The following is a 25,187-nucleotide window of genomic DNA, read 5'->3' on the forward strand; positions in this document are numbered from 1 at the left end:
GAAATACCTTGAATGAATATCTACAGCATTGGTGTTTTCACAGAAATGGGCATGTATGGAAGGCCTGACTTGATTACATCTTTTTTTTCCCCCTTTCTGGATTTTGAAAAAAATCCTTGAAGGTGATTTTGTACTTGTCAGTGCATTTTCAAATGTATGGATAATAATGATTGCAGTTATGCCTAGAAGTCACTCTCCATTTAGCTGTGTGGAAGGTACCTTTCTGAACATAATTGAAGCAACAAGCCACTTAACTGTTCACTCCCAGGCTTTGAAGTGATTGTCATTAGTGTTATTTTAAGACATGGTCTCATGTCGCCTAGACTTGCCTCGAACTCAATCTATAGCTGGGATGACCTTAAATCCTCCTGCCTCCACCTTCTCCTCGGATTACAGATATGCACGCTCATTCCTTGCTTACCATATGGTTCTAGGGCTTGAAGCCAGAGCTTCATACATGCTAGTCATACGTGCTCCCAGGTTAAGTATACCCCCAGCCCACGGAGTCTATGTTTCATAAATGAAAATACTGTTTCTCCGGAAAGGCACAGCCTGTAGCCAGTGAGAGAACAGAGACTGGAACAAACGTGAGGACCCAAACTGTAATATTGTTAGAGAAACGTGCTTTCTACAAGATGGGTTCTCTTTATGATGTATGAGCCATGAGATTCAACTTCCATACATGGCTCTTCCATGGCCAGAAGTTCCTTCTCTCTGTTCTGTGTTTTTACTCTTCTGTTCTTAGTTTCTTCAGGCCATTGCTGTGACTGACTGACCCTCTACAGTGAACATCAATCCAATTTCCATTTCAAATTCTTTCCAAATGAAGTCGCCTTAAAAGGTGAATGTCCCTGAGGTACCCATTGGACACTTATACAGTATCCCAAGAACATTTTAATAAAAGTGTAGATGGTAGAACCATGCAGATACCATCTAATGATGAATCTCCTCTCGAGGAAAATTTCCCTTTAATATAGCCAAGACACGGAGCGCTTCCCATCCAAGACCCTTGGGTTCCTTCACCATTACCAGTATGGTGTTTGCTACTGCAGTGGAAACAGAAGTTTTAATGGAAAGTCTATTTGCTTTTATCGTGGTAGGAAAACAGACTGTCTAGATAGCTAAATTCGTATTGTTAATCTGTATCTTAAGGTACAGAATGGACTCTTCAGTTGTCCTCATGAAGTCCTAATGTATGTTGTCCATACAGCAGAATCTAGGGAGAGGGAAAACCTCTGAATTTTGGGGCAGCACCTCAGGGCTCTCTGTGACTCACTGTTGCTTATGACTAAGTTTTGACAGACATGGCCTCTTACTAGCTTTCTTTCCTGCCTGGCCTTTGGTTCTGTTTACCTTGGCTCAACCTTTGGCCCAGCCAAACACCGCAGTGACTGACTGCACTCATGTCAAGTAGCCCGGTCACCTTCCTGAATTATGTCATGGCTCTGAGAACACTGGAGGTAAACCTTGCATGACTAAGGCTAGGTGCATCCTGCCAGATCTGGACAAAGGGAGAGAAAGCCTGGGCACAAGTGCAACCCCTTGACTTTCAATGGTTCTTTCAGGCCCCAAAGGGTGCATGTTGGTCACCATTGCAGGGCAAGAGATGACTGAGGGTATCTATAGAGAAAACTACACCATGTGTTTTAAAGGCTGCATACCATCACTTTCTGGGTCACCTCTGGCTGCCTCACTTGCTGCCTTAGCAAACAGAGGAGCGGCTAAAACCCATGTCAGGCTCCTTGTGAGCATGTAGACTAGTGTGTGTCCACATCTTCATGTGTGTGCATGTTCTTGTCAGGATGGGGGATGGTCCACTATTCACTTTTTTTTTTAGACAAAGTTGGCCACGTTACCTATGTTCGCTGGCCAGCTAGTCGGGAGACCTGTTTGTCTTTTTCCTCAGTGCTGGTGACCGATGTACTACTACCATACCTAGATATTTTGTACATGGATTCTGAGGATCGCCCGTGTGTTCTCCTGCCTACAGAGCAGGCACTTTATCAATGGATCCATCTCCCCAGCCCCCGTGTGAATTTTATTTTTTATATCTCACATTAATTTGGCTGAGGGTTGCTACAAATCTCCCTCTTGCCTTTCCACAGCTCTGTCAACGACCTGTGTAGTTGGCCCGTGGACTCACCTTGTGCAGTAGAATTTGTTCGGGAACGGAAATAGGAGACAGAAACTTAACAGAACAAAGGGTCCTTTTTTAGGAAAGCTGATCTCTGAGTTTAGTCTGCCTTTCCTGCTCTAGAGGGAATGGCTGGCCCTCAAGACCAGCCCTGCCCAGCTTGTTCCTATGTTTGGCATAAAATTCTCATGGCAAATGCTGGGATTAATGCTGCGGTCGGGCAAGAAGAGTCTTTCATGGTGGCATTTATCTTCTTTCAGACTTCTTTAGATGCAGCTTTTGTAAAAAAACCTTCTGGTGTGGGTAGCGGTCAGAGGAGCTGGAGTACCAAGACGAGGCTGTCGCTACCAGGAAAGAAGAACTGAAGCCGCCCGTACAAAAGGAGGCTTTCTTCACTCCTCTGGTCCATGTGGTTAGCATAGAAATAGTTTATTGTGAGAGTCTCTTAGCCACAGGTCTTTCTAAAACATAATTGTACCCTCCAGGGAAACCAAAATAAATACCAGCCTAATAAACTTCAGATTCCCAAAAAATAAGTTATCCGATTGCATTTCTGTAGTTGAAGGAAAACATAAGGGGTTGGCGCGAGTTTCTCGCTCTGCTTTGAATTACTTCCCAAGCTGCCCCGTCACAGCTCAGCCCTAAAATGGAAGAAAATGCCTTATCACTGGAAGGGAAACAACTTGAGGAACGAAGCGCTGTCCTTCAGGAGAGAGAGGCAGGGGCGAGCTTTCGTCTACAACCTCCGGGTTTCTTAGAGTAAGATGGCTCCCTAAGCAGCTGCTTGTAGCCAGTGTCAATGGCACTTATCTTGCAGTGGAAGATTCCACACAGGCTTCCCTGAAATTGTCTGTAACATCAGCCCTGAGTCACTCGGTCCTCGAGCCAGTTCCCTACCACCTCCTTTGCAATTTTGCTAATCCTTTGGTTCCTGCGTTGGACCCCAGTCGCAGCCTATGCTCTGCCTTCAGCTGTGCAAATGTGGTGTCGTTTCCAGTTTCAATTCCTCACAGTTGACCAGTTGCGTCTATCTTCTCCCTCCTCAGTCCACATCTGTTGTTACCGTCTTGGCCATTTCTCTTCACCATGGCTACTCCCATGGTGCCTCTGACTAGCCAAGATTACATTTGACTTGCCTACTGTATTATTTTTCTTTTCCTTATGTGTCTGTATGCTTGTGTATAAGAATATTCATCCGGGTGCACACCAAAGCCAGAAGAAAGCACTGAGCCCCGGGGCTGGAGTCACGGGCAGTTATGAGTCACCTTACGTGAGTGCCGGGATCAGAACTTATGTCCTTTGCAAGAGCAACAAGTACTCCCAACCACAGAGTCATGTCTCCGGCCTCTATTTTATCATTTTCAAATGCACTATTAAATAGTAAGGAAAAAAACCATCATGGCCGTCCTTGAAGAGTAAGAATGTTCCCGGTAGCATTAGATATGTTGTACTTGCAGGTACACCTCCTGTGGTAGTGTCTGGGATAAGGTAGTCTATGTTTCTTTATAATTTTTCTCACATAGTCAGCAAATCATATGTAATGTGTTTATATAATGAAAAACTGACGTCCACCCACTATTCGGTAAGTTGGTTTCGTTTTGGTTTTTGTGTTTGGTTTTGTCTCGTTTTGTTTCTCTGGTTCTCAGTTAATTGTGTATCAGGCAGCCCTCCTGAGCAGGAACCCAGTCACTTTCGGTGTAAAATAGGTTGGAGTAAAACTCACTTTTCTCAAATGTATCCTTCACTTTTAAACAGTGGTGAATGGGTGACTTTTGGTTGTAATTCAGTTGGTGATGGGTGTGACTAGCATGCACAAAAGCCGTGGGTTCAATTCCCAGAGTTACATAAATCGGGAATGGCGGTTCACTCATGGCATACCAACACTTGGAAGCTGGAGATCCGAGGACAGTGAATCCAAGGTTATCCTTGCCTATAAGGTAAATTCAAGGCCAGCCTTGACTATATGAGACCCTGTCCCCACCCCCCCTTTTTTTTTGGAGCATATTCATATGGCATTGGAAACTCAATGCTTACTGAAAGTAGCCTCTGTTTCATGGCATCTCTTGGCCTGTTTGTTTCAGCCATTTAAGCATCAATACAGGCTGTGCCCTTCTCCTGTCAAATGGTGGAGGACAGGATACAGCTGCTGTGAGTCAGGAGCCCGAGTCCACTGTGTCCGTATTTTCATTTGTCAGGAAATGGGAGAGAGATGGGGCCAATGGTTTGATAAATTATATCAAAAAATAGTCCCTTCATGCTAATGGAGTGTGAAGAAGCTGATGTACTGGAGATGATCTATAATATTTCATATTTCTCAGAGGAGAAAAATGATAAACCCGATGATGTGTGATTTATTCATGTTTCATCAGATGAGGGGGGGAAATCTTCATGTCAACTGCCTGCTTCTCACTCCCAGAAGCGGCCATGTGAGGTGTGTGCAGGGACCGGAGGCTAGGGTTGTTTTGAGAAATTCTCCTGATTAAGCCCCACCCACCCTGGCAGAAGGTTTGGAGAGCGTAATTATGCCAGCGTCCACGCCATTTCATCGCTGCTCTTTTATGGCTCTCCAGCGCCAGGTGACAAATGTGTTAATTATTACATTTCTGATCCAGAACTCTTCTGGCCTCTCCCTTCCCTCCTGGCTTTGGCCTTTAGTCATTCCCAGCAGTTCAGCCCTGGACAGCGGTAACTTCTGCAATCAAAGAGCTGCTCTCTGGAAGCCGCCACGCTGAGAGGGACATGGCTATCAGGCCTGCTGTGTGCAGACTCTAGCCACAGGGGACCTGGTTAATTCCCTTTCCTCTTCCTTCAGCCCATCACCCTTTGGGTCAAGTGCTGCTCAGAGCCTGAAGCTCTGCTGGCTTCTTTAATAACTGAAAATGGCGCCCCTGACTGGGCCATTTCACTCGAAATAGCCCCCTGGAGGAGGCTGGGAACAGAGGTTGTCTTAGGCAGAGAGATTTAACAGGTAGAAATGTCATTCCTCCTTTTGTCCTTCGCGTTTCCTTTCTTTCCCCCTTTTCTTCCTTTACCATCCCTTTCCCTTGACCACCACCTACACTTCCTTCCCTGACTCTAACCCTTTCCTAACCCCCGCTGTGCCTAGTTTCCCAGTATCCCTGTTAATAATGTGCTGATTTTGCTGGTGAGATGACACAGTGTAGATTCTAAAAATCTTGAGACTGATCTTTCCAAAGAAAGCAATCTCCATTATCAGAATGCTTTTAGCCACCCTGTCCTAGTTTAGACCTTCGGTTGCTGTGATGAAATCCTGTGCCAAAGCAACGTGAGGAGGAAAAGGGTTTGTTTCGCTCACACTTCTATATTACTGTTCATCGCTGAAGGAAGTCAGGCAAGAAACTGAACGCAGGAGCTGAGACAGAGGCCATAGAGGGAGGGGTGGTGCTTACTAACTTGCTCAGCCTGTTTTTTTATAGAACCCTGGACTCCCAAGCCTATGGATGTACCATTCTATGAGAAGGGCCTGACCCCTTCAATCACTTCTTCAGAAAATGCCCTACAGCTGGATCTCATAGAGGCCATTTTCTCAATTGATGTTCCGTTCTTTCAGATAACTAACTTTGGTCAAGTTGGCACAAAGCTAGCCAGGACACACCCATCATAAGGAAACATGGATATGGTTCAGGTCTGCTGGAGTTTAGTGGGAGGGCCTTAAGGTCTCGTGACATTCTTGTGAGTGGCCATTGTATTCTGTCAAGGTGAATCAGGCCAATAAATAAATCATCAAGACTGCTCACTGCCCCATTCTATCTATGGCTGAAGACTGCATTCAGTTCCTTCAAGTTTGATATGTTTTCCTTAGATGGTATCATGGGCCATTTCAGGAAATGACCTTTGCCCCGTATAGACTGATTTCAGGTCTTTCCCATACTTATGTCCCTTGAACTCCCTGTGTAAATGCTGTTTCTTATATCTCTGTTTTTAAATGGCAAGGTAACAGGCGTGTGCCCACATGGCAATCAAACTTGGGGCTTTCTCACAGTAAGGCAGCTCTGTATCAAGTGAGTGCCTGGACTTTTTCTTTTAACTCAGAACAAGATGTTAGGTCAGTAGTCCTACAGATGGTTTAGAAGGTGGGAGCGGAAACTTGGTCCCCATGCATGAACAAGTGGTCTTAGCCACTTAGCCATCTCTCCAGCCTCTCATTAGAAATGTCTTAAAGAAAAATAGTAAAACAGGTATCTTACTGAAGTTTCTTATTGATCTAAAGTTTACGTCTGCTCATAAACAAGTTTGTTGTTTAAGGACATAACAGAGAAAAGCAAACAAGCAAACCCTTTTCTGTATCCATCTTGGATTGGTGGTTTTGAGGCCTTTGTATTCCAAAACAGATCAGCAAGATAATAAGACACGAGTTCACTTAATAAATTCCACGTGAAGAGGGAAACCTAAAGAGGCATCCTTATGTGTTAATTAATTTTGAAACAGGGTCTTATGTTGCGATGCAAGACCTTGAACTTCTGAACCTTCTACTTTCAACTCCCAGATAAGATGATTGACATCTGTCAATTACCACATTTATTTGTACAGTGCTGGCGACCGAACCTAGGGCTTCATGAATACTAGAAGAACCGCTAAGTAACTTCCCCAATGTAGACATGTCAGTCTGATGGAAGGAAGACAGTCTTGGGGAAATGTAGATAGACAATGGGGGTATGATCTACTTTCGGTGATGTGGCAAAACCTATTTGGTCCTTGGGTCTTTCCTGTGATCATTTCTCTTTTGAGTCTCTTTTGGGGACAGGCCTTTCCTCGTGGCTTGTTCACAAGAGGGTCTCATGTCTGCTTCATTGACAGTTCAGAAAATTGTCTTTAGGCTTTATGATTTGCTGCATAGAGGGTTGGGAGTGGAGAACATCACAGAGCTTTTCCTGCCGCTGTTATTTCTGTGTGAAGGTGATGCATTTTAGGGGTCTGGTAGCATTGCCCTAAGTTCTGTCTGTTTAAACACATTGAGTTCTCTGCCTCAGACCCCAGATATCAGGTAATTTAATTGCTCCATTTCTCAATGACCTCATAAGGGAAGTTTAGTGGCATTAAAAGCGTTCAATAATGAATGTGTAAGTACTGGTTTTGAACAGTGTCCTTTAAAGAGCACTGTATTTAACTTGTACTTGTAGGAATTGCATCGAAAAGGTCTTTAATTAGAAGACTCATTTTCTCAGTTGCTCTTTGTGGGAACCACCTTCCCTGATTGTAGCCAAGCCCTCTTCTAAAATAAAAAATAAAAAACTCCCATGGCAAGAATCGGTCCACAGAATGGCACGATTGAGCCAGGCCAGCTACATCCTGATCACACAGTGATGTTTACATTCATTGTCTGTCTTCCTGACTAGAGCAGAAGAAGATGGCTGCCCCGGCCAGTCTCCTGCTTGTACCTTGTTCTAAGAATAGACTTGACATTGTCTTTATATATAGGCATCTGCGAGTGATTGAATACATGTGGGAAACAAGGAATCTGAACATGAAATTCTTCTGTTAGACGAGACAGGATTTTTGTTGTATTAAAAGATTTGAGGCTTCTTTAAGTCTCTCGCTCTTTTGATCCAAAGCCGTTCTGAAGCATAGAAGAAATTCCCTCTCACTGATCTGCTGGTGACAGAGAAGAAGGACCTGGCGGCTTTGTCTTTTCTGAAGTCAGAACTGCGTCCCCTGAGGGAACCTGGAAGTTCCTTTTCTCGACAATATTAATTTTTCTTTTCTTTTTCAATTGAGGTGGATGATTCTAGACTGGATGCTTTGATTCAGTGCTTTCTTTTCAAGCCAGCATTTGGCATAATCTACACTCAGGTCAGAAATAGGAATTTAGTTGTAATCCATACGTAGCTGTGAGAGAGAATTGCCACTGATTTAAGTATTCAGTTAGTATTCATGGACATTGAAGTGCATTAGCAAAAAAGACCTGTGTGGGTGTGTTTGCATGCGTGTGTGCACACCCCTGTCCCCTATTTACAGGCCAGAAGAAGGCTCGGATCTCCTAGACCTGGAGTTGCATGTGGTTGTGATTTTCTAAGTTTTAATAACCTTGAGTCAAACCTGCACCATGTTAGCACTTTAGAGCCTTTCCCCGTGAGGAAACGGAAGCAGGCAGAATTGATTGATAGGAATGATATATGAAATCTGCATTGTTCTTGAAATAATGTCAGAGCTAAAGCAGAATGGCACTCACCCACCCCGCTTGCCAACTCAGGAATACTGTGAGATTGTCAGACTTATGCTTAGAGCAAACAAGGAAGGAGCATTGTAGAAACCATTTGAAACTTCACGTGCAGAATGCAGTCAGGTAGGCCTGTCATCCCTGTTACCTGGGAGGCAGAGGCAGGAAGACTACTCGTCCAAGGCCAGCCTTGGCAATTGTATGAGACTTTGTCTCGGACAAGCAAATGATCTCTCATCTAGTTTTAAAGGATTTCCAAAAACAATATGGGTTAATGATAATGCTTAAATACAATTTAAAAATTGGGCATAGATGGTGGTAAAAGGTAATTTGTATTTGGCGCTGGCTTGACCATTGTAGAACCGCGTTTCCATTGTGGTGTGGTGGTACATGCCTGTAACCTCAGCGCTGAGATGGTAGAGGCAGGATGATCGGAAGGTCTAGCTCATTCTGCATCATATAGTAAATTTGAGGCTACTCTGGGCTGTATGGTATCAAGAAAATTCCAAAAAAAAAAAAAAAAAGAGAGAGAGAAAAATTCCCAGTATTTAGAGACTACTTTCTGTTTAAGGTAAAGAGTGCTTTCTGTTATAGCCTTTCTAGCTCTCGTCAGTTTCTGGGAAACTGGGTATTGGTTGTCACATCATGGGGTTTGTATTGATCCCTCACCACCATTCCTGTATACAGAGTTAGCTACTCACTTATTCCAAACCCATGGTGCAGTAATGGTGACCATTGTCAGCCCGCACTGAGCCTGCATCGTTCTTGTAACTATTTATCCTCAGAGCAGACATTTGAATGTGCTCCTTTGTCCCTAATCTCTGGGTTTGGAAACTGAGGCAGCAGGAGCGAAGTAACCTCTGTAAATCTGAATCCAAACTGAAATGTTCGAGCTCTGTCAGCTGTATATCTGTTTCCCACCCTATTTTATCCCTTCACCCACCATTTCCCACCCTACTCCCCTCACCCACACCTCTCTCCCCTTCTCTCTCTACCTCTTTATCTCTCCCTCTCCTTCCTCCCTCCTTTCTGCTTTCCCTCTCTCACTTCTCTCCTTCTCCTCCTCCTTTTCCTTCTCTCCACACCTACTCTGTAGACCATATGTAAATGGACTGAGAGCAGTTCCACAAGCCTTGAATTAGAATACTTTGCTGAAAAGTAGCCCTGCTCCAAGTTTGTTTTTCAGGCACAGGCAGAGTGGGTTGTAGTCAAAGATTCGTTTGGGCAAATTTTGTCCTCTAGCAAAGAAGCCATCTTTTAAAAAGAACAAAGTTCAGTAGAGTAGGACAGTTACTCCATCCTTGGTCCTCTCCCTAGGAACCTTTGTCACAGTCAGCGTTCGTACTCCTAGTATTTAAAACTCCTGAGCTGGCATTTTGTTTTTGTTTTTTTAATTTTTTTTTCCGTCAGTAGATTTTTCTGTCAATTCCAGATACCCAAGAATCAATAATGAATACAATCGTAAGAGGAAAAATTGGAAGTCAGGTATGGCCTCATGGCCTTGTGGGCGCACAACAAAGAAAGGGAGTTGTTTAGGCGTGGCCTGGGTCACCAGAAGCCTGAAGAAGATCTGTTATTGCTATTGCTGTCATTCCTCTTGCCAGCCCGGTTATCTAAGACTTAAGTACATCAAACACATGCTTATAAATCCAGATTCTTAATAAACAATTACTATCAAAACCCTGAGAATTAATCGAAGTGGTGACAGGGCTCGCATTCGCTTCCTCCTCCCGTACCGTTCATTAGTAACGATAATACTCTGACAATTATTGAGAGCGTGCACGGGGCTTGCTATGAATATGCATATCTACCATGAATATGAAAGTGAACCCAGATGACAATCATTGAATGCCTATTCCAGCGCTTGCTAAGTGCTTCTGTACGAGAGAAATGTTTGTCAGCGGAGGTGGTATTTCCCCGTGCAGCGCGTACGTACCCTCGTTAATGTAGGATTTATGATTTCATTATACTGATGCTGCTGGAGGGAGAGCCTGGCTCCACAGCCCGGGTTCTTCGAAAGGAAGACAGCTGCGAAGGCCCAAGGTGCTAACAAGGTTGGCAGTGTCTTAGGATTTGAGCAGGAGATGGGATGGTTAATTTCATTGTCAACTTAATTAGATTTGAATGTGTCACTTAGGAGACACAGTTCTTGCGTGTCTGTGAGGGTTTTTCCAGAGGTTTTCCTGGAAGAAGAGGACCCACCTTGAACATCACGTGTTTGTACAATCCCATGGATGGGGTAAGGTTCAAGCTCAATAGACAGGGGCAAAGGAGGAGGCTTGGCAAGCTCCAGCATTTCCTGTCTACTTCTTGGACGGCCGAAGTGTGAGGTCCCAGACCATGTGTTCTTCCTGCTCTCCCGACTTCACCTGGTCTTTACCATGGTGGCGAGCACTGAGTCTTCAGACACAGGGCCGAAATCAACTCCTATTCTCACGTTCCATCTTCTGCTGTCTCCTAGAAGTGTGTTTCATTTTTAGGTCTGTGTCTATGCATGTCTGTGGGTTTGGGTGTGGCTGTTAGGTGCTTATGAGTGTGGATACCTCCAAGAGACAGCATCAGCTCCCTTGGATCTAGAGTTGCAGGTGACTGACATGGGTCCTAGGAACCCAGCTCAAACACTTCAGAAGAATGGCAAGTGTTTGTAACCACCGAGCCATCTTCCCAACCAGCAGCGTGTAAGTCATTTACTACATACTTGTTCACATGGATGTGAAACAGACGAATGCCTTCTTTATGTATAAAGAACATTTGGAAAGATGTAAACTGCTGACCCAATGGGGAAATGGCCTTAGTTGCATTGGAACTTCACTGAGTTGCTCCCAGACCATCTATAATCTACTGCCCACCAGCTGGGAATTTGTAAGACCCGTTCTGTTTGACTACACCATGTGCTTAAAATGATGGGAGCAATGACTGGTGTCCCTTTAGCTTCCTTGACAGTGTTTATCAAAAATTCAGTCTTGACATCTTATAAATATGTGTCTCGTGCCCTACTGTTAGGGGATTTTATTATATGCCTGTGCCAGTTAGTGGAAATAACCAATAAATTGGTTACCTTTGTTAGTTATTCGTCTATATGTTTGGGTATACATTTGTCTTTGTCTATAGGAAAGGTATCTTTACGAGAATTTGAGTAACATGTCTGAGAGAATGCAAGAATCATGCTGGAACCACCAGAATTGCTGGCCACTAGTGATAGTCAGATAACACAGTAGCATGTTGTAAAGATAATTTTCTGTGGTCGGAGGGGCGCTGACTATACAGGCTTGTCCATTATCCCTCCGAAGAATGGGCCTCTAAGTGACTGTGGTGATTATGATTAGGTGACAATGAATCAAAATGATATAAATAAACTATAAAGATTATATGATGTCCATCTGTGTCACACCAGCATTGTCAGGCAAAAAATGGGCAGATCCTGGGAACTAGGTGGCCATCCATCTATCTAAAACAGAGAGCTCCCAATTTCCTGTAAGACCTATCCTCACAGTTGAGGGGACCACTTATATCCTGCTCTGACCTTTGCATGCATACACACACCTGGATACTCAAGTACACATGTGCACTCACACACACAGACAAACACACACACGCAGCATGTGTATGCTTGCTCAATTGTAACAGACATCATAAAAACAGGAATAGTGAATACTATGGCCAACACTTGATAAAGAAGGAAAAAAGAAAACAAGAAAGAGGAGGACAAGAGGGACTGGGTTTTGCTGTGCAGAAGTGTACCTCCCACGGTGACCTTGAATCCCAGCAATGCAGTAGTTTATAGACCCATTTAGAGAGAAGCATTCCTGTTTAATGAAAGAATAGGTTTCAGTCTTTTTTCCATGACTCTTGACTTGGTACAAAGGAAGACAGCCAAGGACATATCTCATGTGTCACGGGCGTTTTGAAGGCTAATGAGTATAGCTAGCCTGTATTTTAGTTTACATACAAATGAGTGTAGACATCTATGTGGTATGGAACCACACATATGAAGTGTTGGCACTGAACACTTAACTTTCTCTAGTATCCTTGTAGCTCTGTTCCCTCATTTTTTTGAGGTTCTGTGTGAAAGTCCTGGTGAGGACTGTATATAGATCAAGTGAGCTGTCAAGGGCCATGCACTTTTGAAGCTCTCTTTTCGATATGAAGAAATTGGCAGTTCTGAACATTGAAGTGCCTGGTCAGAGTTCCTTAGATATCAGAGGGTCTCCTTCAGAAGGAGTTGAGGAAGTTCTCTTGGGACCCCCTTGCTGAGTTCTCTGGAGAAGGTTGGTATGAGAAGAACAAGCTTGGTCCCTCCTCCTTTCTATCTGCCTATGGACGTGCTCTTTTGCAGCTGTTTGAGCTCTGACTACTACACCATTTGCAGTAATGCCTACAGCAGAGGCCATGTCCATGGGGCGGTTAGCCTCTAAAACCATGACGTAAATAAAGCTTCTTTTCTTCAAGACCTAATCTCCCTTCAGCTTTTTAATACAATAATGCACACACTAATACCCGATACATATATGGCCTAAGCTGTTACCTTTATTCCTTGAAAAATATTGGCCATCGTCTCCTACGTCTTGTCAGTCTGGCGGTATTTTTAGCTAATAATGGCAAAGCCATTTGTAGACAAGGGTGTGCTATCTGGAATGCATTCTTTGGCCTGGAGTGTGTTACTTGTGGTTTGAGGTCTCTCATGTAAGAATGGCTCAGGATGGTTGCTTAATATCCATCAGAATGCCCATGTTGTAACATTTACACACACACACACACACACACACACACACACACACACACACACACAGCGCTAGAGTATGGAAGTCCGAGGACAACCTGTGGACCTGTGGGAGTCATTTCTGTCCTTCCACCGTGTTCACCACGTTAGTCCTAGGGATGGATCCTAGGTTGTCCAGCTTGGCAGTGATCATCTTTCCACCTTAGATCCCTTTGGAGTCTAAGAGGCAACTGAGGGAGGTGTTAACAATACAAATAAACGTTACCATGAGAAGCCCTTCTGTTCCCTTTGGCTTTCCTCTCTGGTCCTGTTCCCTTTTCCTCTTCTATCCCATACTTGAGGCTCTAGTCAAAGATAGCTTAATCAGCATTGACTGGCATTTACTCAAATTAAACCCTTTACGAGATAATGCCTGCTAGGATATAGTTTGCCAAGGTGGGTGTTTGAATGGAACAAGAAATATGAAACATTAAGGAATAAAGAGGGGGTACTCTCGTTTTTTTTTCTATAATATGATAATTAGTATAACGCTGTCTTTTCCCTGCCAGTTGGCGCCTCTCCTCTCCCAGCAGCTGTTTTGCATTCTTTAATTGTCTCTTGCCTACTCAGCTATTGTAGAAATATCCTCACTGCTGCACTTTTGCTGAGACACATTGGGATAGTGAGAGTCTTGACAGCACAGGCTGGAGTGGGCTGAGTTCTAATTTTTGTATTCTAATAACAGGTTTTCCCTGTGTAATATTTTTCTAACTCTCTCCAGGGCCGATTACTCTAAGCAGGGACATCTGGTAAACCCTTGAGTTGCCAGTTTTATTGCTTGTCATTGTTTCGGTTCTTTCCCCCTGGGAGATGTAAACAAAGGTCCCAAAGATAAAACAAAGTACCATTCTATCTAATTTTACCCTAGGGAACCAATGATTTTATCGGACTTCTTAGCAGAGTGTAGGTAAGGAGATACTGATAGGGGTGGGCTGACCCCAAAGTGGCCACCCTTAAAAGGTTTTTACTCAGCATGGATGATGGATCCCCATAGCTGTGTAGATAGAACTTCCAGTTAACTTTCCTCAGCCTCTGGTTCTCTAGCTCCTCCTGTATGTAACCAGGACGGCCACATAGAGTTAGAATTTTATAAAGATGGCTGAAAATTGGCCAGAATCTGAGGAAATGTGATCGGTCAAGAAGCCTGCTATTGACAGATTTTAACAAGCTAGCATGCGTTTTCCCTGGGTGACCCCATTTTAAAACATTCTTCTTTTTCCTGATATGTGAATTGTCTTTAAGCTTACATTACATTTTTAGTGTTACCAGCGACTCCAGCTTCCTATAGAATTTGTTCTGTACAGGATTTTCTAATCTCCTTGCAATGGTCAAAATAAAGGTGAGCTTTGCAACCACAGTTGTATAGAACATGTACCCATGTCATACTTTGTGTAGCTTTTCATGTTTTTGGTTAAAAATATTGATGTGATGTGTAATTTTAACTGAATCACATGCGATGGTGATTTAATGGATGTAGGAGGACTCAGCCCACTGTGGGCTGCACCATTCCCTAGGCAAGGGAGTCACGGACGGTGTCAGTGGACAAGTCAAGGTTAACACAAGCAAGCAGGTGAGCATATAGCCATTCATTTCTTTTCTCCTGCCAGTATGACATCATCAGATACCTCAAGCTCCTGCTTATCTCCCTGCTCTGATGAATGGTAACTTGGAGTTATGAGCTAAACTAAACTCTTTCTTTCTTGAAGTTGCCTTGTCAAGGTATTTTATGACAGTGAGAAAAGTGTAATGAGGGCCAACTGTAAAATCTAAGAACAGTGTAAGTAAAGTGTAACTGAAATGAATGTTTCCTGGTTCCAGAGTTCTCTGTACAGTGTGTTTTTCAAACACTGAACTTAAGTATAATGTACCAAGGATGCTTAGGAAGCTCTGTAACACTGCATTTTGATATTTATGACACAATGGCACAGTATATGTGCTGGTCAGGTAATGCGATTGACTACTCTCCAGAAGAGGCAAACCCAAGGGATGCAAGTGGACATCTCTGTTTATATACCAGAATGGCAGTTTTTTTTCCTATCCTATTTTCTAGGCATGTGTTGCAAAAATCAACTCTCGTATAGTTGAGAACCAAGTGCCTTGGTTTATTAAATTATAATATTAGTGGCAAGTTTTTTCCAATCAGTAACTATTTTAGTTCAGCTAGTTTAATTTTATAGACTGTGTATTCATATTTATATGTAAGTGTGTGTGTGTGTGTGTGTGTGTGTGCGCGCGCGCGCGTGAGTACACATGTGTATGAGGCACAAAAAAAGTCATTGATAATACTTGGATTTGAAACTAATTCCTTACCTTAACTGTTAAGTCATCTGATGTCGCAAATCCTGAGTTCTACATCACTGTGTCTCCCTCATAAAAGAAAAACTAGACCAGTGAAGCCTTACCCTAAGTCTGCTTAAAAAGATCTGGTGAAAATATCTTAAAGTGCTCAGTAATAGTGCTGGGAGAGATGGCTCAACATTTAAGTCCTATTTACAGAGACCAACGTTCAATCCTCCTACACTCAAGATGCCTGGCTCAGAAATGCCTATAACTGCCGCTCCCCAAGTACATGGACACACAGGGAAACACACACACACACACACACACACACACACACACACATAAAATAAATGTAAAAGTACCAAATCATAGCTTATTAAAATACCAGGTGTTGTTCTTTCCCTCTACAAGACAGCCTCTTCTTATTGATAGCATGGGGTGGGGAGCATCCCTGTCCTTAATAAAGTTTATTGAGAAATGTATGAATTCAGTGCGTGCTTTCTAATTCCGACAAACAGAATATTGATTTTTGAGTGTGTGGCTGCAAATGCTCGAAATGAAAGTTTCATGGCCTTTCTTCCCAGTCACTTGCGATAAACCTTGAGTAAACAAAGTCTGTATTTAATAGCAGCCTAATTGGAAAGTTACACTAACTTAGCACAGATGCTGAAAGTGAGAAGCTGCAAAGAGAGACCGCAGTACTCAACCAGACATAGCATAAAAGCTGCCACCTCACCAAGCTCCCCGAGATGAACCAGAGACCTTAAGGAGGCTCTGGCACTAATTACCTTTAGCATGTTTAAACTCTAATTTCTCACTTGTCAGCAAAAGGGGGGGAACTCCTTACTGGTGGGGATATGTCACACAGCAAGTTGTGAAAACTAAGAGGCGTGAAGGAACCCTTCAGACTCCACCTCCACCAAGACTGCTGAGGTTTTAAAAAGACAGGCAGATGCAGCTGTACTTCAGAGAGTGGCATGGGGTGGGGAAGAGAGAGGGTGGAGAAGGGAGGCTCTTGACATTCATTCTCATTTTTCTTCTTTGCGTTCAGGCCCACAGGCAATGGCAGGCAAGGCCTGAGTTTAAAGAAAGCAGCCCTCGGATAGATAGTAACGGTAGTCAGGAAAGCTAGTATGAGCAAACGCTGGGACCGTCACCAGCCCTATCGATGAGAACATGGTGGTCCTCACAGCTAGGCACCCGTGAGTTTTCCTCATTCATCGGGGGACCAAGCCTGGCTGTATCCAGACCTCAGAGGATCAAGTAGTATATAGTGAGTCTTTGTCAGTGCCGCATCCTCCCACAACTGTGTACTTGCACTTTTCCATGGGGGGAAACTGCTTTGAAAGCAATAGTTAAATATATCTGAGCTTCTCTATGCTTATATATAATAAATGTTGTGAGTGAATGAGGAAAAGGTGCAGGCAGATTTGTATTATATGGTGTGTGCGTGTGTGTGTGTGTGTGCGTGTGTGCATGCATATTCCCCCCGCATGTTCACATAAGGGGTTGATGCTGGGTGGCTCTCTCAGTTAATGTCTATCTCACTGTACAGTTTCAGTTACATGTACTGGCACTTTATGCACGGGATGACTAGACAACAAGTTCTCTTCTTCCACTATATGAGTTTTGAGGATTGCTCTCAGAACCTCAGGTTTGCCAATAGGAACCCTTACGTGTTGAGCCGTGTTGCTTGTCCATCCACTTCAGTTTTTATGTGTGACTTGGTCTCTCCCTGAGGCTGGAGCATGTATTCAGCCATTGTGTCTGTCCAGGAAGTTCCAGCAATCCTCCCGTCTCTGCCTCCCTAGGTCACTTTTGTGACTCTATTTTTAGAGGTGCTAGCTATTCATTCCAGGTTCCCATGTTCATACCTTTGTCCCAGGCCTCCGGAGTTGGCCCTTAAGCTTGAGTCCTATTCGAGGCTGATGTGAGCTTGCAGTGCACCTAGCACAGTGCATACTGTATTGAATGCTCTCTCCTACCCAGTAGGTAGCACCCTTATTTTACAAGTTTCCTCCCTCATTCGGCAGTTTTAAAGAGATGAACTCAGTCCCCGAAATACACCCAGTAGCCACAGACTGGGACTTAAGAACAATCTGACTTCAGAGCCCAAGTCATGAGCATTTTACCCAAAAATTCAATTGTAAGGCTCCATTAAACCCTATAGAGGGCACTGTTCAGATGAAACTCGCCTCTTAGCACTATCTGACACTGTGATGAAGCTGGCAGGCACCAGGCCCTGATCCTGCAGACAGGTTCGCCTCTGGGGAAGAGAGTGCAGTGAATCGTGTAACCTGCTGTCAGGGTTATTTAAATCTCAGACCCAGCCTAGAATTTACCTTAATCATCTTTTATCATGTTCTCAAATAGTTTTACAATTTCTCTGTTCTCAGTGCAGAATTTTACATAATGAATTCAGTTCTTGGGCGTCCTCCTCTCTCTTCTAGTATCTAAAGCTCTTTCTCCTGCTTTGCCCTTGATTTAATAAGCTCCTTGACTGTCCTACAGAACGCTGGTACAGGTTATAGCCTGGGTAAATGGTAAGCGTGATCGGACAGAAGGATGTTTCCATAGTCTTTTTCCCCCACTCCTTATACCTTTGAAATAAGCTATGGCCCGAGTTTAGTCCAGAAATACTGAAATTGTTGAAGATTATATCCTAGTTTAGAGTTTGTTCTGTGATTAAAAGCACCCTGGTAAAAAGTGACCCAGGGAGGATAGTATTTATTTAGGCTCCCAATTCCAGGTCACCATCTATCGTGGTGGGGACGGCACAGCCGTAGAAGCTGGATGCAGCTAATCATATCACATTCCCACTCAACAGCTGAGAGAAATGTATGTATTCATCCTCAGCTAGCTCTCTCCACTCTTATCTACATCCCAAAGCCAGAGACCATGGGCCACAGTGGCCTGGATCTCCTCACAGGTGATAAGGCGATTAGACAACTCCTTATAGACCTGCCTCAGCTCATCTGTCTAGAGAGCCCTTCATCGAAACCTCCTCCTTGGTTAATCTCAACTGTAAGAAGGTGGTCAGTTAAAACTACCCATTATAGAAGGTCTAAAGTCTGGTCAAGGTCAAGGTGAGGCCCTGGAGTGTGTGTACTGAGGACTAGAGTGATGGTCTTAGAGATTCCTCATTTGTTAATTCTTTCAAGAATATGGGAACTTCATTAGCACATGGACCCAGATATTTTCCCTCCCGACACCTGGAGCTAAATGTCAAAAGTGTGTCTTCTGGGTTTTGGCCTTAAGAAGAAAACCTCTTGATGTTAGCTAGCTTTGACACCTGCTCATATAAATGCCGCCAGTTCTTCCTCATATTGTAGAGGGAAGCTTGATACCTCTGTTTTGGGGGTTGTATCCCCGCGTCTGTGTTTTCTTGAAGTTCCCATTTTCGTATGCCTCTGCAAAATGGCAGGATGACTGTCCTAAAGTAACTGCTACTTCTGGAAGAAGTTTGAATGCAGAATGGTAGAAGTTTTTACGAAGGCCATGTTCCCCTAGGGCTTTAATTATTGGGAAAAGATCAATTAGACATGATCGTTAACGTGAGTGCTGAATATAAGAAGAAGACGGGCCGCCGATAGTGTTCGCCTGCGTGGGAAAGTTAAATGGGCGCTCTGATACAGTAATGTCTTGGAAATCAGAATCATTTTCAACACTGAAACCCAAGTCAGAACAGAAGTAAACCCAAGCAAAATGATGGGAGAAAACTGGAGAATTCTTAAAAGTTTGTCTTTAACCTGTCACAACCTATCCCAAAGTCTTCCTCCCTCCCTCCCTCCCTCCCTCCCTCCCTCCCTCCCTCCCTCCCTTCCTGCCTTCCTTCAATTCTTGCCTTCCTACTGTACTTTCTATCCCAAAATATTCTCTGGGCAGTCAATTTCCGAAGTCTTTCGAGGAGTCTGTCTGCCTGCCTGTTAACTACTGCAAAGTATGCGGGTTCCTGCTATTCAGTGCTGCCCACAGAAATAAGGAAACCTCTTGTTGCCATTATGTGGATAAAAGAAACACCTGAATTGGATTAATGAGGCAGCGTCGCTCTTAAGTAAGACAGTCCTGAGGCGTAATGGAGCTGTGGCGGCAGGACTCATCATCAGGCCCGTTCATCACTGTTGCCCCCCCACCCCCACCCCAATTTGTCTGCAGCAAAGGTGCAGAGTGAGAGAAGAGCGAGCCCTGACATATTTGCAGGCGGGAATCACAGCCTGTTAGGTACAAGCAATGAAACTGAGGCAGCTTAGGGACTCCATTAAGTACACAGTGTTTAGGCATCCCCCATCCCTAGGTAGCAGGTACGCTGTTGAGGAGGGCGTTACACAATAAAATAATTGGGCTTGGGAAATCAACGGAGCTTCCATGGCCTCACATCTCCTTGTCGGGGACCAGGGGAAGGGCGTACACTCCCCAACACATACATACACTTTTAGCATAAAAGCTACAAGGAATGGAACGGTAGGAAGTTTCTCACCGAATAGATGGGCTGCCAGTATATTTTGAATACTAAATACAATGGATGTAATTAAATTTTGTGCAGCTCAGGAAGGATTCAGGGCACATCATGGTCTCGTACACCTTGTTGCTCTCTAGTCTTCTGGGTCTTTGGTTGGAGCAGCTGAATAGAAATAATTGAGATCTGATTAGTTACGGCAGAGTCTACAGGGATGTGTGTGTATGTATTGCTATGCACAGACTAGGTCCTTAAGTACAACAGCCTTCCGTGGGTTCCACTGCACAGGAATGAGTTAAAATATGCAGTGCGGATAAGTTTGACTTCCTCCAGGAGGCTTTCAGAATCAAACTTCTTTTTTCATGGTCCTCCATTGATTACAACCAATAGCTCAGGTGTCTGGGTGAAGTTTCCTATTTATCTTTTGAGGTCAGCAAATCTGCTAGGATAACAGATTAAAGGTCCTCATAGTTCTTGTATTCTCACCTCGGGAGGTTGTATGTTATTTTAGTTATGTGTATGCCTTTGTGTGTTTGTAAACGTGTACGTGACTGCAGTTAGATGTTAAGGCCCCTGGAGCTCGAGTTATGAACTGCCTGGTCTGACATGGGGGTTGGGAACTGAACCTCTCTCTCCTTCGTGAGAGTGTCTAGAGCTCTTAGCTGGTGAATTGACTGTGCTGCTCTCTCATGAGGTTGACGTTTTTAAGTGTGCAGCTCAGTTGGTAGACTACTTGTGTCTGACATGTCAATTGGGTGTGATGGTGTGTATCTGTAATCCCATCACTCTGGAGGATGAGAAGTGCGGCGTTATGCTCAACTATAGAGAGGGCGTGAGACTAGCATGTGCTATATTAGACCCTGTCTCAAAAAGAATAAAAGGTTTTCTTTACACTTAGCATATGTGAAGTAGTCATTATGACTGATACACTGAGTGAAGGATAAAAGAATACCATGTTGGAAATTAATACGCTTCTATGTGACATGACTTAAGGTAACTCTTTTTGTGTACCTAAAGAGACATGCTCATACACATTTGTTCCACGGGGGACAGAACCTATTTTGTTTGCTGTTTGTTGTGTTACCCCTTCTTTGTACATCAGTTCTCACATAAAAATTAGAGCAGAGGGATATGTAATTGAAAATTCTTCTATTTGGCACACATATATGCACCCGTTATTTTTACTTGTTGCGCCACTGTGCTAATGCTAGGGTTTTTTTTTTTTTCATTTTTGTATATGTACTAACTTATGTACATTGGTCCATATTTACACACATGCACAGATGTACACACATGCGCAAATACCAGTTATTATTATGCTGCTTTTCACTAGTTATTTTCTAAACACTTTCTGCTAATTGATAGAAAATGACGACACCCCTGGTCTCATCCTGTAAGAGAATAGTACTGCAGTTTGAACAAACCTAAGCTTTCCCCGTTACAGTTTTGGAATTATTAATGGGCTTTCTTAGTTAACTCTTCAGGGGAAACTTGTGCTCAGCTAGTGCCAGATGACTTGCCTGGATGTTTGGAGGACTGTGGGGTGGAGAGACCTAGTGTAGTCCCTTAGCAGCTCTATGAAACACATGAGTCGAGGAACACAGCCAGCTTCTTTCATAGGAATCCATTCTGCTTCGTCTTTACTTTGTCTGTGGTGGGGACGCAAAAAGAGTAGAGAGGGGTGAGAAGGCAAAAAAAAAAAAAAAAAATAGGTTGCTCTGTACAATAGGAGAAACACCCAGGGTTAGCTTAGTCGTAAAAGATTTAAAGGTTTGTATTTAAGTTACATACATGTATGTGTGTGTGCTGATGGGTGGGTATGTGCATTTGAGTGTAAATGCCCTCAGAGTCGCATCCCCTGAAGCTGGGCTTACACCTGGTTGCAGACCACCTCAGTTGGGTACTAGAAAGCCATTCAGTTCCTCCTGTAGAGGAGCAAGCCATCTTTCCAGCCTAATTGCCTTCTGAGTTAACAAGAATGAGCTGCTACTTGTGCTAGTTTTCACCTGAATCTTTAGGAAATCGAAGGTCAGTTATCTTAAGTGACGTCTCCAAGGCCAAAGAGATGTGTCCTGACGTTTTGAACTCGAACCTTTTCCTGGATCATACCAGGCAGCACAGGCAACTGTGTTCTTGTTAGCTGTATCAGGGAAGACTTCTTGAGTGAGGTGGCTTCTACGCTGGGTTTTAAACACTATAAAATTGAACTGGATATCTGCTAGAGGAAGAATTGGAGTATTAGGTTCAGTATAATGAACCTTAAAGGCCATCTGTTCTGGACCCCTAATTTGCAGAGGAGAAACCTGGGATCTAGGAAGTTAGGCGACTTGCTGTTGGACATATGGTTAATTAATTGGCTTTAGAGCTGTTCTCCTGGGTCCCTTGACCAGTGTTATTTCACCACCATTATGCACACCGGCTTTCGTTCAGATGGTTTTTCATGACTACTGCCTACTGTCATTTCCTAATGTATTTCACAGTTGGAAATGCAGACTTTCTTGTGTATCTATGTGGGTAGATATTAGTTAGGACAGACTTGGGCCTGACCTGGACAGGAGACATTAGGATGTCTACATTAGGATGCGTAGACTATTACCTTACTATCTTTTTCTATATTTTTATGTTATTGTTTGTCCTTTGTTCTTTAACAAATACAAGCGTATAAATAAAAACACAGTGGGGAAAAAATGGTGTAACATTCCACTACCACATATGAGATTTATCAACCTCCTAAGAAAGTGACCTTGGGCTCCAGTCTATGGCTCAATTGGGAAAGTGCTTGCTATGCAAGCATGAGGACTCATGTTCAATTTTCAGAATCAATCTCTCTCTCTCTCTCTCTCTCTCTCTCTCTCTCTCTCTCTCTCTCTCTCTCCCACACACACACACACACACACACACAGAAGTAAAATGTAATATAAAATATTTAGAAAACAGTAACATCAAAATAAAATAACGCGGTTCTTAGGTTAATGACAGAGAGGTGATGGTTTTCCTGCCGCCATTAAGGCAGCAGCGTTCTGGAGTAATACATACTCTATGGAGGCTGCCATGAAGGGTATTGGCAGGGCAGCATCTTCCAAGACCTAAGCTGTCCCTTGCTTTAAAGCCATTCAAGCAGCTTTTGCCTCCTTAAGTAGTTCACTCAGGCCTCTGAACTACTATGTCGTCAGTCTGGGATTTGGGGAGACGCTCACTGGAAGAGCTGTCATCTTGCCCTGATTGTTCTTCTTGAATCCTCCCCCCCCCCTCAGATCTGAGCATAGATCTGGACCTTGAAGTGTGGCTTCCTTATTTTTCCTTCCCTCTAGTGATTAAAACTAAAAAGGAAACCTCTCAGTAAGTCCTGAATCAGCAGATATGCTCCTCTCTTTGGTGTAGGCTTTTAATAGACCAGCCAGATTACAGTAATTAGCCTATGTATTTCCTCATTAAAATGTCATTAGTGAAGGCTTTGTTCTTTCAAGATCTTCAAAATTCGGTTGATTTCCTCGTGTTGTGTCATCAACTGTTCGCCGGGGCCAGGTGTTCATCTTGGGTGCCTAGGAGCAAGGGTTATTTTGGATTGTCTGAAAAGGGGTGGTGTCTTAGTTAGGGTTTCTGTTGCTATGAAGAGACACGAAGATAATGAGAACAAAGGAAAAAATGTCACTGGAGGTGGCCTACAATTTCAATTCCACTATCATGGCGGGCTGACATGGTGCTAGAGAAAGAGCTGGGAGTTCTACACCTTGATCCACAGGCAGCAGAAGGTACCATGGGTCACACTGGGTGTGGTTTGAGCATGTGAGACCTCAAAGCCTTTACAGTGACACACTTTCTCTAACAAGGCCATACCTCCTCTAACAGTGACACTCCTTATAGACCAGGCATTCAAACATACGAGTCTATGGGGAACATACTTATTCAGACCACTACAGAGAAGATACCAGTATTCTGTGTCTTGGTGACGTCTTCCTTCTCTTCTGTGTGTCAGGACTGATTGTCCTTTCTCTTACGGTCTACTTAGGGTTCCTATAGTTTATGGGAACCTACCAAATCTGGAGCCGTGAGGAAAAACTTCTACAATAAAATTTTCCCTTTGCTTTTCTTGGTAGAACTGTGAAGAAGCAAGACACCAACAATAATAAATAAGATATAATAATGAGCTTATTTCCCAGTGTTATCACAAGAACGGGAACATTTGTGGTACATAAAGTGGGAGAGATTGTTTAGTCATTCAGAACACTGGCCCCTCTTCCAAAGGACCCAGGTTTGATTCTGTGCATCACATTGGTGGCTCAAAACCTTTTGTGACTCCAATTGCACGGGATCCAACCCCTCCTCCTGACCCCTATGGTATCCTTACATACCCGTATACATACTAAATATAAACAAACCTTTAAAAATACAGAGTATAGGTGTTAGAGTCAGAGCACAGTGAGTTCGAAGTGTAGCCTCACTTCCTACATGTGTAGCTGAGTATGCTGCAGTTTACAGGTTAACATTCTTAGTTATCCCTGTGGCGTTGTGTAGAAACTTAATTCCTGGAGCTTTTCTTCACTCCTTTTACTACTGTGGAATGACAGGGCATTTCGGTGCCCGGTCTACCCCATTTCAGTTTCCAAATGCATGACACAGAGGCCTGCCAGGTGTCTTTATTAATAAGCTGCAGGCACTATGCTGAGCAGGTCCTGAGCTATTCTACCCCTCTATGGCTACCTACTTCCCAGATGTGGTCCTTGGCCTGCATCTCAGCCTTGCCCTCGTTCAGTCTGGTCCATGTGTGTCCTCATGGCCTTTCTTCCTCATCATGGCCTCATCGCAAGTTCTCCTGGTTCTTCTCCTTCTTTCCTTCTCTTCTTTCCTTCTGTCCCCTTGACTGGGACTGGAAGCCCTGCTTCTTCCCAGCTAACTGGCCGATCAGCTCTTTTACTAACTAATCAGAGGCGATGGAAAACAGTCTTTACATATCATTGAGCCGGGAGATGCCCCAAAAACCACGACAGTGCCCAAGTCGGGTCTGAAACCAGATCTCTGCGCACAGCAATCAGTATGTGGTTACACCGTTCACAAAACCATCCCTCAACAGTAGGAGGGTGTACTTTGGGGGTAAGGGGGGGTGGCCTATTTGGAAATTCAGTCAGACCACGTGCTTGAATCTGGATTTGTATGGTGGAAAGTAGGGAGTCATTTGTTTTATTTTGATAAATTCATGAACGAAATGTCAATTGGTAACAAAGAAAAGACAGTACGTGTGCATTTAGAAGATGTCCAGGTGGGAATTCTTCAGAAGGTCAAGCTGTGGGATGTTCTAGACTGTGCAAGAAGAAAATGGGGAAAAGGCTACCCTACTTACAGAGGGTGGCAATCCCTCCTTGGTCCTCAGGAAACCAGGTTG

At 43.7% G+C, this 25,187-nt stretch overlaps 1 protein-coding gene and 1 long non-coding RNA gene across 11 annotated transcripts in view; one reads left to right on the forward strand and one right to left on the reverse strand.

Annotated features, from left to right (window-relative positions):
* Window positions 1-25,187, forward strand: part of Auts2 (activator of transcription and developmental regulator AUTS2) — a 1,090,556-nt gene that overhangs the window by 527,226 nt on the left and 538,143 nt on the right.
* Window positions 1-25,187, reverse strand: part of LOC134481283 (uncharacterized) — a 37,333-nt gene that overhangs the window by 9,022 nt on the left and 3,124 nt on the right. For 2 of the 3 annotated variants that reach the window (XR_015634770.1, XR_015634771.1), the window contains exons 2-3: window positions 21,328-21,456; window positions 19,829-19,972 (exon numbers count right to left, since the gene is read on the reverse strand). This is a non-coding gene — a long non-coding RNA (uncharacterized LOC134481283). Of the gene's footprint in view, window positions 1-19,828; window positions 19,973-21,327; window positions 21,457-23,842; window positions 23,907-25,187 lie in introns of those variants that run through there. The other variant, XR_015634772.1, reaches the window with a different exon arrangement.

The sequence above is a fragment of the Rattus norvegicus genome, chromosome 12 (assembly GCF_021556685.1).
Source record: "Rattus norvegicus strain SHRSP/BbbUtx chromosome 12, alternate assembly SHRSP_T2T, whole genome shotgun sequence".
NCBI lineage: Eukaryota > Metazoa > Chordata > Mammalia > Rodentia > Muridae > Rattus > Rattus norvegicus.